This window comes from Tachypleus tridentatus, chromosome 1 (assembly GCF_004210375.1).
Source record: "Tachypleus tridentatus isolate NWPU-2018 chromosome 1, ASM421037v1, whole genome shotgun sequence".
Taxonomy (NCBI): domain Eukaryota; kingdom Metazoa; phylum Arthropoda; class Merostomata; order Xiphosura; family Limulidae; genus Tachypleus; species Tachypleus tridentatus.
This window is the reverse complement of record NC_134825.1, coordinates 69967462-69982926: the sequence shown is the minus strand read 5'-3', so window position 1 is coordinate 69982926 and position 15465 is coordinate 69967462. Positions and strand designations below refer to the sequence as shown.

At 32.8% G+C, this 15465-nt stretch overlaps 1 long non-coding RNA gene across 1 annotated transcript in view; it reads left to right on the top strand.

Moving 5' to 3' along the window:
* The first annotated feature begins 1650 nt into the window (after nt 1–1650).
* LOC143251651 (uncharacterized) overlaps nt 1651–15465 on the top strand; it is a 104948-nt gene continuing 91133 nt past the window's right edge. Inside the window, exon 1 of the long non-coding RNA XR_013028634.1 lies at nt 1651–1746. This is a non-coding gene — a long non-coding RNA (uncharacterized LOC143251651). The remainder of the gene's footprint in view (nt 1747–15465) is intronic.

Here is a 15465-nt window from a genome sequence, read left to right as displayed (position 1 = left end):
AGAAAGGACTTACTCAGTTTCACTTGAGTTCGACAGAATGAAATAACTGGGTGTTGATTATTAGTATTACTTTCAAGAAGAAATGGAGTGTCTTGAGATATCTTGGGAAAAGATTCTAAGGACAACATAGCAGTTTTATTACAATAATTTTAAATTATCTCCAATTAAAAATAATGCACATCGAAGAATTGTCATGAGGAACTCCGCATTGCGTATTATGAACAACCACTGTTTCGTATCTAGCTTGCTAACCTTTTTTAACATTAATTTTTCACTTACTAGACCGTAAATGAAGTCCAAACATAATCTTAGTGAATAACATACAAAGAAAATTACCTTCCATCCCTGGGGCTACTCGGATCCTCGGCAAAACTCAGATTGATTAATTAAGACTAAATTACTAAGTAACTAAATTAGTAAAGAATACAATGAGGAAAATAAAAAAAACATTTTATAAATAGAACACTAAAAATGGGAAACAACTAAAGTTTGAGAAAGCATCTTTACTTCTTATTTATATACATCTCTTAAGTCTAGTTCCAACTGCATTGTCTCGTACGTCAGCACAGTTTTCAATTTGGAATCTTTCCTTACACTCACTTTACACTGCCAAACATTCCCTTGCTACTGTTTATAAACTAAACCATTTCTAATAGATTGTTTGTTTATTTTTGAATTTCTCACAAAGCTACTCGAGGGCTATCTGCGCTAGCCGTAACTAATTTAGCAGTGTAAGACAAGAGGTTAGGCATCACCACCCACCGCCAACTCTTGGTCTACTCTTTTACCAACGAATAGTGAGATTGACCGTCACATTATAACGCGCCCACGGCTTAAAAGGCCAGCATGTTTGGTGCAACGGGGATGCGAACCCGCGACCCTTAGATTACGAGTCGCATGCCTTAAACCACCTGGCTATGCCGGGCCCATTTCTAATAGAACTGTCACACGTAATTGTAGGTTCAACACAGATCAAGAAACGGATATTTTTAAACCAAAAAGAAGGTAAGAGCAATCATGAGAATATTATGCAATACATCAACAAACTTCCAAATATTTTCTCTAAAATAATTCATAATTCTGAATAATTAATCGAACAAAAATAGCTCAAACAATTAACGTGGTATACTGTTTTAACAGGGCCTTATATTTAAAAGTTAGTTAAGTTTAAACGACTGAACGTTAACTATAGAAATACATCTGCAAACTACAAAATGTATAGTTCTTATAGAAGTTCCCAACGTTCTAACATGATATACTCCTAGTCACCATTCTATAAAGTCACCAGCAGTGGTTAATTAAACAGATTTTTTATTTTTTTTCTGAAAACACAGACTTTAACAAAGGTTCAAAATTATCAATTTACCTAAGTTAAAGTTACAAAAACGATCAAAGTAACCACTGAAATTGTTTTGCGATGTGAAATTTTTACATTAATTTTGTTCGTTATGCTATTCTTAAATTAGCTGCCATTGAGGTAAAGTGAAAGTATCAGCAACAATATAAGTTATATCGTTGAAAAATTTATTTTGCACGTGTATAGTAATATAAGAACTAGCTTGGGACTAGTTACACTCGTGTAGCTCCGCCGCCCCAGTTTTTCTACGCCCACGAACACACATAGTTGAAAGGAGCTAAATAACAGATGTGGTCTTGACAAAATTGTAAACTATGAAATAAATGGAACTGAAAAGAGAAGAGCTAAATTGTGTATCATCTTCCTGTGTTTTATTTGGTCTTCAACAGGTATGTATTTACCTTTTAATTCTGATTTCTCAATGGAGAAGTAATTCTTAACATTTGGTAATTGTCCAATTATTTTGAATAAAACACCTAGATACAATGGTAAAGAAAATTTCTAAATGGATTTAAATATATTTTTAATTAATATTTATGATTATTTATAATAATTAAAAATAAATATTTTTATTCGAGAAAATTTGTACTGTAATCGGTTCTTTTGTTAACCATTTGCCGTTTAATTTAGCATGTGTTAGGCTTATGGAAGCAATAACAAACTTCACTTTTATTTCATGTTTTTGCCATTAATGTCCGCAATGTTTAATTTTGAATATTGTTATTTCTTAATGTTATTACATTTACGAAGATTGTTTATATTATTGATTTAACTTATGTACTTAGTATTAAACCAATTCGTCAAACTTACTTCGAAGGGTGCTATTGAAATTACTGCCGAAAACATCGTTATTAGAGAAAGTATCCAAACGATGTGTTAGTGAATTCTAATCACAATAGGTACAAGTTTTCTTGTGCATTTATTAATGAAATTTATGGCATTATATACGTATTTCAGTTTTTGCACAGAACTGTCTTTATAGTTCTAATATCTATACATAACTAACTTGACGTTCAGTATTAACAACTATAGTGTTCTTTGGGAATCAATATATAACGTTAGTTTTTAGTTTCATCAGTTTTCAATATTTACCCTTGGCCCGGCATGGCCATGTGGATTAATGGATTCGACTCGAAATTTGAAGGTCGCGGATTCGAATACCCGTCGCACCAAACATGCTCGCCTTTTCAGCCGTGGATGCGTTATAATGTTACGGTCAATCCTACTATTCGTTGGTAAAAGAGTAGCCTAAGAGTCGGCGGTAAGTGGTGATGACTAGCTGCCTTCCCTCTAGTCTTACACTGCTAAATTAGGGACGGCTAGCGCAGATAGCCCTCAAGTAGTTTTGTGCGAAATTCAAAAACAAACAATCAATATCTACCCCTTAAATATTTCGATCAGTAAAACAACTTATATTCTTTGATTGGTTATAAAACATTGCGAATATGGTTATTTAATTCTAATCTAAAAATTTTTGTCCAGTTTCCTTATAAAAGAGTAGAAGATGGGTTCATTGAGTTGTTCAATAAAATAAAAACAGTAGTTTAAAAAAAAATGATGCTAATAAGTTTCCATGGAAACCCACTGGGTGCTTTAAAGACGATTAGGAGTCACTTTGTCTCTAATACAAGCACGACATACGGCGATAATTAGATAAAATGATTTAATTCATGTAGACTACATTTAGTGGCACTTAAACACTTCGACTAAAAACAAATTCCGTAAAGACTGCATCAAATTTTTCACTAACAATACAGCAAATTGTAAAAAGAACTCCAACAGACAAATATCAGGCTGACCTTCAATATACCAATGATTCCAAAATGTTCCAAACACCACAGTGTATTAGGATACTTAGGTCTGAATGAAGAGCATCAACATTTTCTGTAAACATAAACATTAATAATGCCTGACTTAAATTAACAGAATTTTTATTAAAACTAAAACAAGGAAGGAGAGTCTTTTGTTCACTTATTGTCAAACACAAAGCTGCTCAATTGGCTATCACCACTCTGTGTATACTCACGACAGTATTTAACCCCGAATGTTTAAGCTTTAATCTCTCTAGCTTATCTGCCAGCGGATTCAAGAAAAGAGAAAATAAACCAGAATGGTTAAGTAAAATATCTAGCTGGAATAAGTATTATTTTCCTTTTCTAAATCCAAACAAATTAAATTAATAATATTTCTTGCTAACCATACACTGTCAGTGATTTCTTGTTGTTTTTTTTATTAAATGCACGCCACTAGAAAAACTAAATAATTTGTCGTCTGTAAAATTTATTCAAATTTTCTTATGTTTAGCATGTTATTGAATTAAGCAGTCAGCGTAAAAAAATTTGGAACTTTTAATTGAATTTTGGTTCTTGAATTTGAGACTAACCACAACGACGACATGTTTCTACTTTTTGTTATGATATCAGATCTGTGTACAGACTCGAGAAGAATCAGACACACAGTTCTGTGCAGCTAATCCTCGTCCTTAGAGTAAATTACCCATGAATAACATGGAACGTAGAGCACAGTGACGCAGGTGGTCCTTCAACCAAGTTATTCACCCCACCTTTTTGGTATTATAATTACTTTTACTTGTATGTGTGTTCTTGTCAGCAAAAGGAGGAAGGTAGCTAATGCAGAAAAAAATTTGAAGAAGAAAAAACGAAAAATAAAGAATTTCGTCGTTTTGTAATAAGGTTCATCTCGTGTAAGCATATTTAATACAATAGTTACATTTTTTTAACGAAAGCTGAGTCATAATTATTGTGCGCGTGTACCAACAAAGAGGAATTGAAAGAGAAACTTAAGACCGTCATAATTACAGATGAATATTTTTAGTTGAATATTAACTTGTAAAGAAAATGACTTATTCGAAATAATCTAGTAACGCTGTATAGATAATGTAAATGTACAAAGATATCGTAAAATAAATATATGAACTACCTTATCATTATTATTTGGAAGGTCTTTATAACTAGGCAAACGTAAGTTAATGAACGCTATAAATAGAAAATTTTATCATAATTGTTTTAGAAATATTGCTTTTCAGGTACTCAAGCTAAGAAATTTTAAATATAAAATGTTAACATAAAATCACAGTAATATAATGAAATAAAAGCATTTTTTATGGAAAGGAAAGCTACTTGGCATGGCCAGGTGGTTGAGGCACTCGACTCGTAAACAGAGGGTCACGGGTTCAAAGATGAAAAGGTTATAATATTACGGTCAATCCCACTATTCGTTGGTAAAAGAGTAGCTTGAGAGGTGGCGGTAGGTTGTGACGACTAGATACCATCTCTAGTCTTACAGTACTAAATTAGGAACGGCTAGCGCAGATGGTGCTCGTGTAGCTTCGCGTGAAATTCAAAAGCAAACAAACGGAGAAAAGCGAGTTTCAAGATAAGATTTGTTTTTCAACACAAGGTATTTGGTTGCTCTCACGTACTGACTTTGTGTTAACAATGTAGAATGGTTCAGTGCGTACGGGAAATACATATTCTTGGTTTACGAGATAGTGGTCGTCTTTTGATCTTGAGATTAGTTTTAAGGACGAACTCTGTTTGCAACAAGAAAAATGCGTTAAACTCAACTTAGGTTGCTAACAGAAAGACATATTGTCATCACAAATAGGACGCTATACAGCAGATGGGGATACGCCTCAATCGTGGAGTTCATCTTCTTAAAACACACACACTCCTTATTTATGACTCTAAATCGACATCACAACGACTCCTATAGTTAAATTCGATTTAACAACAAAACTATTCTACTCGTAGACCAATTTGCCAAATCAAACAGGTAAATGTGGCAAAATAAATTTTTATAAAAAGTATACATGACATATATATATATATATATATAATGTGGCGAACCAGAGCTGTAACTTATTGTAACTCAAACTAGGTTCGTAGTTTAAGTTATCAAAATATCGTATTTAACCATTGTAATCAGATCTAGTATAAGGAGTAGTGCTGGAGTACTGAGGGTTAATAATATTCTACAAGAACAATTTTCTCTATTCTCAACTGTCTTTGAAGCTAATTTTTCAGGTCAGTCTTATCCCATGCTCATTCTAATGCCTATCATTATGTGTCATTACTGAGTAGTGCAATTTCCAATATAACAAATTTCTACAAATGACAGCGATGATTAAACCAAGCATCTTGACAAACGTTCTAAAGATCCTTCACTTTACAGAGACCTCAACTTTGAAGACCAAGTATAACCAGAACGATTGCACAAAAACTAATTTGGATCTGCAGTGGGGGATTTAACAGGTACTTAGTTGAATGGAATCGATTTTATTAAAATTTCTTTAGACATCTTCCTCATTAAAGCGTCCATTAATTTTAAGATGTAACCGAATGCTTGTGAGCTTCCGTTAACTTGAAATTTCGTTTTATCATTTTGCTGACTGTACTAAGAAATACAATCGGATTTATTGAAAGAATATTTTGGATTTTAGGGTTCACTTTGAAAATAATTTTCCTCACTTTATGAGAGTTTCAAATAGGTTTTGGATGTAGTTTTAAAATGTTTTGTTATCCTAAACGTTTCTACTTTAATGGCACCCATATTTTTCAATATATTACGTCGCTGTACAAGCACTATTCGAATAGAAAGTTGTTAAAATATCCTGCCATAAGTTTACTTTTACAGTACTGTTAAGTATGTTAAAATTGACACCACAGTGCAGTGTAAATATTAATGTTTGGCCCTCTAGGTACTTTTGAAGCGGTAATTAACTTAAGTGTGATAAGAAGTTATTAATAATTAAACAGCCAGTATTACCAACAAACAAGTGTTGTTTCTGTTGTCTTCGTGAACATGATAATTAACATTGTTAATTTTTTTTCTCACATTTCGATCGGTAAAACTACCTATATACATACAAAATTGGTTATGCAACATTACGATTGTGTTTAAGGACTTTTAATCTAAAGATTTTTATCCATTTTTCTTCCTGACGAACTTTTTATTGTATGCCTCAATAAAAATATAACGTATATATATTTCTCATATGTTTAATATTACATGGCTATTATCGAATAAACAGAATATAAATGTTAAGAATACATTTATATATATTTATTTTCAGACTTTGTGAGGTATTATCATAAATACCTTCCTAACATTTCTCATCTTGTTCTTATCTCTATGATTTCACCCTTATCCTGTGTTATTTTTTATGTTCACAAACTATCATTTATTTTCATTTCATTTTTCTTGAATAAAGATGTCTTAGTCCTGAAAAACTGAATGATAATAACTTATTTTATTGCAGTAAACGAAATAACTGCGTTATAGAGATTTTAGTTTTAACTAAAGTCTTCTTGTCTCTACCTCTGTGTCACAATAAACGCCATATGCTTAAATAAAATATTATTTCATAAGGAAACGCCGGGAGCACTAACAGTGGGTGGCACATCTCTAGAGAAGATAAATTTCAGCACTAAGCATGATTATGTAATACTTCTGGTCACCAAAACGGGGAGTTGCTTTTGTTGTTTTGATATGGTTTAACACACAGTAGAATAGCACCCATTAGGATGAGCTATAATCAGATTAGAACAGTCCTCACTGATCAAGATAGATCATGTTAGTTACGTGTTTGAGGTAAAATGGAATTCGAAATAAATTTCCGTCTGCAAAGGAAACAATAGTAAACACGGAGAAAGAATGATGTACGCGATAAAAGTATCCATTGTTTAAAAGTTATAATATATATATATATATTGCTTATGTTATATGTTAGAAACAATTAGATCGCGGGTTTGAATCCGCGTCAGACGAAACATGCTCGCTTTTTTTAGCCGTGGGGGCGTTGTAATACCACTATTCGTTGGTAAAAGAGTAACCAAGAGTTGGCGGTAGGTAATGATGACTAGCTGTCTTTCCTCTAGTCTTTCACTACTACATTATGGACGGTTAGCGCAGAAAGCCCTCGTGTATCATCACGCAAAATTAAAAAACCAAGAAACATAATACAATCGGTAGATAACTATTTAGTGGAGTTTCAGTTAAAAATATAAACACAGACTATACAACGTCTCAGTTTCTGCTTTTTAATCGATTTAATTCCATTGATAACCTCTTAAAGAAATCATTTTTATTCATTTCTTGATATATACGTTTACTTTTTTATGCCTGTGTCTGTTCACTTTCAAGTTATTTAAAAAGGTATTTACTGCTACACCTGTCACTTCTCGTGTTTCTGTTCTCTTTTCACCGATCTGATATTGTTTTGTGTCCCTTCTATTTAATATCTCTTTTATTTTCCTGCTTTCTCTTACAACAAGTGGACTTCACATCTATTTCAATGTCTATTTGTCTTCATCAATTTACTGCAATAGATTATGTGTTTCTAAGTTTTACACAAGCCCAATTACAAAACTCTAGTGTTTAAGTTAGGATTTCATAAATAAATTGTACATAAACCTAAAAGTAGATTTATATACACAATGCCTGACCTCATGGGTAAGGCATTCGACTTCGAAACCCTGGGTCGTGGGTTCGAATCTCTTCATCAGATATGCTCGCTCATTTATCAGTGGAGGCTTTACAAAGTAACAGTCAACCCCAAGTTCCATTGATAAAAGATTAACCGAAGAATTGGTGGTGAGCAGTGTTAACTAGTTGCCTTCTCTCCAGTCTATCACTTTAACATTAAGGACGTCTTACGCAGATAGTCCTTTCGTAGCTTTATGAGAAATCTGAGAAACGACAAATAAGTAACCAAAACTTATGCAAATAATGGTGCACATTTATAGACTAAAAATAAAGAAAAAAAATTATTGTTCATAAACAACACGCACTAAGTAACTATTTTCTATTCTAATGTATAGTTAATATACACTAAATGACACGTACAAACTAATAATTAGGTCATAAACAGTGCGTGTCTGGTTGTCTTTCAAAATTTCTAGGTTTTAAATATTTTAATTTTAATAATTAGGTCATAAACAGTGCGTGTTAATATACACTAAGTGACACGTACAAACAAATAATTAGGCCATAAACAGTGCATGTCTGGTTGTCTTTTTCAAAATTTCTAGGATTTAAATATTTTTATAAAAAGTGTAGAAAAATGCGTGTCTTGTACTAACACTTTCATATAATAAGAAATTCATATAAAACACTCATCATGTGCTCTTTCATCTAAAAAATTAGTGCATAATTTTTCAATATCTGCAAAGCGTACAATAGCTCTATGAGTCAACTCTCTTGTTTCATGACTTGTTCATATATACAAAACTATTTCATTTAATACGTAGTGTACGTAGAATATATCTCATGCACAAACCATTAGGCCTAACAATTATATAATGTACAATACATATCGTTTACTAACCCGCTCGTCTAAGAATTTCACGTACCAAACTTTGCATATCAGTCTACTTCTAAAAATTAACACAAGTGACACATACAATTATTCTCGTCTAACTATTATTTGATATACATTACATTTCATGTGAAAATCTCTATCCTTTAGCACTTTGTATATGTACAAAAATATTAATGTAGCAAACCTTGTGTCTGTTTTTTATTTTTTTGAATTTCACGCAAAACTACACGGGAGCTATATGTGCTAACCGTCCCTAATTTAATATTGTAGGTAAAGCAGCTAGTCAGCACCATCCGCTGCTAACTCTTTGGCTACTCTATTACCAACAAATAGCGGAGTTGACTGTCACATTATAACCCTCCCACGGTTGAAAAGGGTAGCATGTTTGGTGTGACAGGGATTCGAACCTGCGACCCTCGGACTACCATACCAGCCCCCCGTGTGCCTGATAATTGCTATTTATATCATAGGTACCACGAGCCAAACTTTCTCGTATGACACACATTTCCGATGCTAGACGTAACATATATCAACTTATTGTGTCCTAGTTATTATACAAATCGTATAATATACCAGCCACCACATTCATCAGTTTAAATATATATAATACTTACCAATGAAATACCAACCCACAATGTAATATATATTAGTTATACATGAATCAACTCTCTTGACAAACAGGTAGTTCGCATTCGATAAATACAATGTACCAGCCTTTAGGACTAGTAAGTAATTCATATATAAATCAGGTACTAAACAAACACTTGATATACAATACGTGCGATGCCATATATGAAACCTCTCGTCCGACTTCACATATAATTCTAGTATTTAAAAATTCTCTCGTCTAAGATTCAGTAAATACAGAATAAATACCACACATCATCTCTCCTGTGTAGCAAATAATTCATACAAAATACGTGCCATATATTAACCCTCTCGTCTAACTGTTACATTACATATAATACTATTATGCAGTGAGCCTAATGCCTAATCACATACAATGCGTTCTACATAACAAGCTGTTCGTTTTTCTACTTTTTATATAGCAAACGTGCCATTTACCACTAATTTTTCCTACCTAACATGCAGTATTCGCCACACGTTACCTTCACATGATGTACCTCAAAACGTTTTGTATGAAACATACTGGTGATATTTTTAAGGAGCGTTTTATTTGTTTACTCCAAACGCGTTTTATTTCTTCCTTTATTCGGATTTTGTAGCCGCTCGGTACGCATTGCTTTCGTGTAAACGTGTAATTTTAAAGTGTTTTACTTTGTGTCGCACAACAAAATCGCTTATAAATTGTTATACTGACGAAAAAAAAAGTATATAAATAAACAATTGTCTCAAACATACTGGTATACAAATATTGTGTAAACTAAAAATCTCAAATATTTTAATCAAAGAAGAATTACACCATAATTCAGTGGAGAGTTTGACTCTAGGTGTTTCTCTGACAAGACAACCAGGCATAGACAGATGGTTAAGGCACTCGACTTGTAATTTGAGGGTCGCAAATTCGAATCCCCGTCACACCAAACATGCTCGCCCTTTCCGCCGTAGGGGCGTTATAAAGTGCGGTCAGTCCCATTATTCGTTGGTTAAAGAGTAGCCCAAGAGTTGGCTATGAGTTGCGATGACTAGTTGTTTTCCCTCTAGACTTACGCAGCTAAATTAAAGGCTGCTAGCGCAGATAGCCCTCGTCTAGCTTTGCGCAAGATTCAAAGCAAACTCTATCAAGAGTTATGTACATTGATATACAACAAATATCTATGAACGTAAGTATCTTATATTATGGATAATTCTGTATAAGAATATTGGACATTGAACAATCTATGACGCCATTAATGTTTGTGTTCATAGTAATAAGGAAATGAATACAAATAAAAATGTTTTCTATGAGCAAAGTGTAAACGAACACTTGTTTTTTATTGTTGTTACTGTTGCTATTAGTGTTGACGGTTGGTGCTGTCGAAAAGCTGCTATTCCTCTAGTGTATTAGTTCAATATTAGAAACGTGCAGCATAACCCTTGAGTTGTTCTGCACGAATATTCATAAATAAGTAATATTTTATAATGACTCAACCTTTAAGACGCACGTTCTTCTCTACTTCTTGTTAAGCTTGTGCGTTTGAAAACCAGTTTCACTCATTAAACAATCTTGATACTGCTCGAAGTTTATTGTTCCACAAGCACCTAGTTTCTGGTTCAACTTGACAACGGGTTGTTAATTCAATCAATTAATCACACTCATTAGGTAACCAGAAAAAAATAATCACGAAACACAGGACTTAGTTTTTATGTTAACATGGTAATACATAACCTATCACTGTCAGTATGATTTATTGCAGTGTTATAATGAACTGGTGTATTAAATAAAGATTTGATATATGACTTGAACACTGAACTCTAGATTCCAGCGTTTAATTAAAGTACGAGTGAAAATATCTCAATTATTTCAGGGGTACTTATAAAGAACCAAGCAAGGATGCTTAAGGTGGATAAATATAGTTAAAATATTAGTGTGTATTTAATTCAAAACTAAAATCAAGGATATTTAGTTAGAGCAAACATCCTTCGCTTTTTTTTTAATTAATAGTTTGTTTTGTTTGTTTTTGAATTTCGCGCAAAGCTACTCGAGGGCTATCTGCGCTAGCCGTCCCTAATTTAGCAGTGTAAGACTAGAGGGAAGACAGCTAGTCATCACCACCCACAGCCAAATTTTGGGTTACTCCTTTACCAACGAATAGTGAGATTGACCGTGACATTATAACGCCCCCACGGCTGAAAAGGCGAGCGTGTTTGGTACAACAGGGATGCGAACCCGCGACCCTCAGATTACGAGTCGCACGCCTTAACCCACCTGGCCATGTCGGGCTATTTAATTCATAGTACGAAATTATTAAAAAATAGAAGCCTTGCTTTTCAAATATCTAGTTTACTAGTTATAGACCTCATAATAGCTATTTTAAGTTATTGTTTGAACATATAATTTTTTCTTTTTCTTTTCAACTTTTGAAATATCATCCATTTTCATTTTAGCTTAATTTAAGAGCACATTTCTTCAAAGGCCAGTGTACTGAAGTGCAGGCAATTATCATGATCGTTTGTATATAAACTCGCAGAATTGAGTTTGTTTCTTTTCTATTGCTAACTTATTAATGGCACCATTTAAGAGGGGGAGCGTCTCATAATCTTTCAACGATGTAATGTGATCGTGATTTTCTAGTCCTAGTCCTTCAGCCCTATTCACTCACGATATACTTGAGGAACAGTCATTTCAAACTAATACCGCCCTTAGTTTTCGTTACCGTTCACTTTCTTTTCGTTCCCTGCTATTACAGCGGTTAGTCTACGGATTTACAATACTAAAATCAGGGGATCGATTCCCTTCGGTGAACTCAATAGATAGCTCGTAATGGCTTTACTAAATGAAAATACACACACGCCCTTCCTTTTCATGTAACGTTTTCAGTGGCTCATACACTTTACTTGGAGCAAATGCTTTGTTTGTTTTGAATTTCGCGGAAAGATACTGAGGGCTATCTGCGCTAGCCGTCCCTAATTTAACAGTGTAAGACTAGAGAGAAGGTAGCTAGTCATCACCGCCAACTCTTGGGCTACTCTTTTACCAACGAATAGTGAGATTGACTGTCACATTATAACGCCCCCACGGCTGAAAGGGCGAGCATGTTTGGTGCGACCGGGATTCGAACCCGCGACCCTCGGATTATGAGTCGAACGTACAAAGGATCGAACGGACAACATTGATAATAAAGATTGAAATTATTTTTTTGTTATATATAATTTTTCCTGGTTTATGATTTTATTATAAAAAATCATAATACATGAGAATGTAGAACAATTTCCTTTTTGGATAACAATTCAGTTATTAAAATATTGCTAAACGTATGCTGCACATAAATTCATATCATCTTATAAAAAATGCAACTGCTTTTAATAAACATTAATATTTTTTTGAAATAAAATCAGTTAAAATATATAATAACATAAACGTCGAATTGGCAGCACAACATGACAGTACCAATAACAACCTAATGTTTCTCTATTCAAACCAATTTTTAAATCGATTTCATTTAAATACTTGCAGTCTTTTGAACGGTATCTGTATAATGCCCAATTTTTCAAAACGGTTAACGTTTTCAAACTTGCAGACATATATTCGAGCCGGATTTCAGCTAAATATGTGGAATACTTTCAATATTATCCGTAAAACTGTTCAATTTTTAAAACCTATTATCTGTCAGTTTTGAGTAATCTAACTTTCGTGACATTTGAAATTTTTCATGTTCTTTCAAATCTGTCTCTAAGTGGCACAGCAGTAATTTAACCTTATAAATCTGTACATCGGGTGTCCTTATCGGTAGTAGGCAGAACATAGATAGCTCATTGTGTAGCTTTGCGCTTAAGAAAAAAATTAGCTTTTAATACTTTTAAACAAATAAATAATTTGAAATAAGGATCACTAAAGTAAATTATATATGTTAAAACGGCTGGTTTGGGTTGAGAAAATATTTTATGCAGAGGAGCGAGCAACGTTTCGACCTTCTTCGGTCATCGTCAGATTTACTTTTTGAACTATTCAACCCAAACCAACCGTTTTTACATATATATTTTTTCTACAAGTGGGTTTTCTCGTCATCACTGATTAATAAAGTAAATTAGAATCACAGAAGAAAAATTTTAAAAATTTAATTATAATGTAGGTGTCGTGGCTCAAACGATAAAAATAATTTAAACGTCTATAAATAAGTAAGTAATTCAGACAGGCAGGAATTAAATATAGAAGGAAACACATATCACTTACTATAGGTTCTTATTTCTAATAATGAAACTTATTATTTAATCAGGAATATATTTTACTTTATCGTGTGAAATAAACGTTGTTTTGTTTATATTTTTTAAATATGTTGCTGTATTTATATTTTATATTTTGCAAAGCCTAATAACAGAAATTTTGGCAAAACATCTACCTACAAGAATGGAGTAAATTACAACGTAAGTTAACTCAACTCAAATGTTGTTCCCCGCTGGTACAGCGGTAAGTCTACGGATTTACAACGCTAAAATTTACAACGCTACTAAAATATAATAAACAGTTGGATATCGTGTTTAAATTTTTATATTAAACCAAGAAAAATAAAACACCTGAAGTACTACAACTATCTAACCTAAAAGTTATTAATAAACCTGATGTCAACGCTACAGATGTGGAAGTGAAAGTACTAAGTTATGGTTTAAATTTTGCTTTAACTCCACAGATAATATCCTTTAAAGATTTGGTAACTAATACTGAATCTAACACTGAACAAATTAAAAATATAAGTACAACAAAGACTGTTATCAGATATTAATGTTAACATATATTGTCGTAATAAATGTTAAAATTAGTTTTAATTTGATGAAAAAGGAAAAAAAAATAGTTTTACACCTCTTAATAATAACAATACTATTGTTGTTACACAAACTCATAGAAAAGGCTGTATTAAGATAATGAACAAATCTAATTATATTTCCAGTGTAGCTCAGTGGTGAGAATATGATTCTCACATTCCTCTTGAAAGAGATTCAACATTAATATTTTATAGCTTAATCAAAAACATGTTGATCAATGTGTAACAATCTGAACATAAAAAATCTGATTCCTTCCTATTTTTGGCCACCTCGATTTTACGCTTTACCTAAGATTTATAAAATGAATAATAGATTGAGACCGATTCTATCTAGTATGTTTCCTTATAACAAAGAGACATCGGGCTATCTGCTGAGTCCACCGCGGGGAATCGAACGCCTGATTTTAGAATTGTAAATCGGTAGACTTACCGCTGTGCAAGCGGGAGACGTCTGGCACATGAACGTCGTCTCAGTACGTTGTTTAAGAATAAATGTATTATTAGAACTTCGGCTGGATTTGTTTAAACAAAATCAAGCACATTAATCAAAACCCTTCTAACAAATTCATATCATTTAATATAATTTATTTGTTCACTAAAGACACTATAGAAGATGCTATTAATTGATTTTGCGATAGATTATTCCAAGACTCCATTTCCCTGGTCGAAATTGTTAACATTATTAATTTAATCAAAGTACGTGCTAAAATGTTTTCTTCTTGTTAATGAGATATATTGTGAACAAAATGTTGTGATCTTTATGTGAGCAATTTTGAATGTATTGCTCGTAATAACGTAATTTTAAAATCCGATTGTTTGAGTAGATTTGATGAAGATACATTCTTGGTTTGATGGCTCAGAGATACCGAATTAAATATATTTGCTGATTAGCTAAAAAATGTTGACTCCTTTAATGCTATCCAGTTTATACATGAATTTAAACAAGATGAATGTTTACATTTTTTGACGTACTTGTGAAAAAGGAATAATAAAAGAATTATTTCTTCAACTGTACCGTAAACCTTACTCAGTTTTTATGCCGCCACATCAAGTAACGTGTTACACATGTTCTCACAAGTGAGAAGCTTTTCATACTTATGTAAACAGAGCATTTAAAACTTGTTCATATTCTACTGATTAAAAAAAAATACATAAAATTCATTACTAATGATAGAGGTTATACTTTTGACATAATTTAACGTTTCATACAATTAAAATACAATTCAAATTTAATGAAGCAATGCACCAGATTAAACAGCGCTTATGATAAGAAAACAAGTCGCGGGTTCGAATCCCCACCACACGAAACGTGCTTAGACTTTCAGCCGTGGGGGAGTTAAAATGTG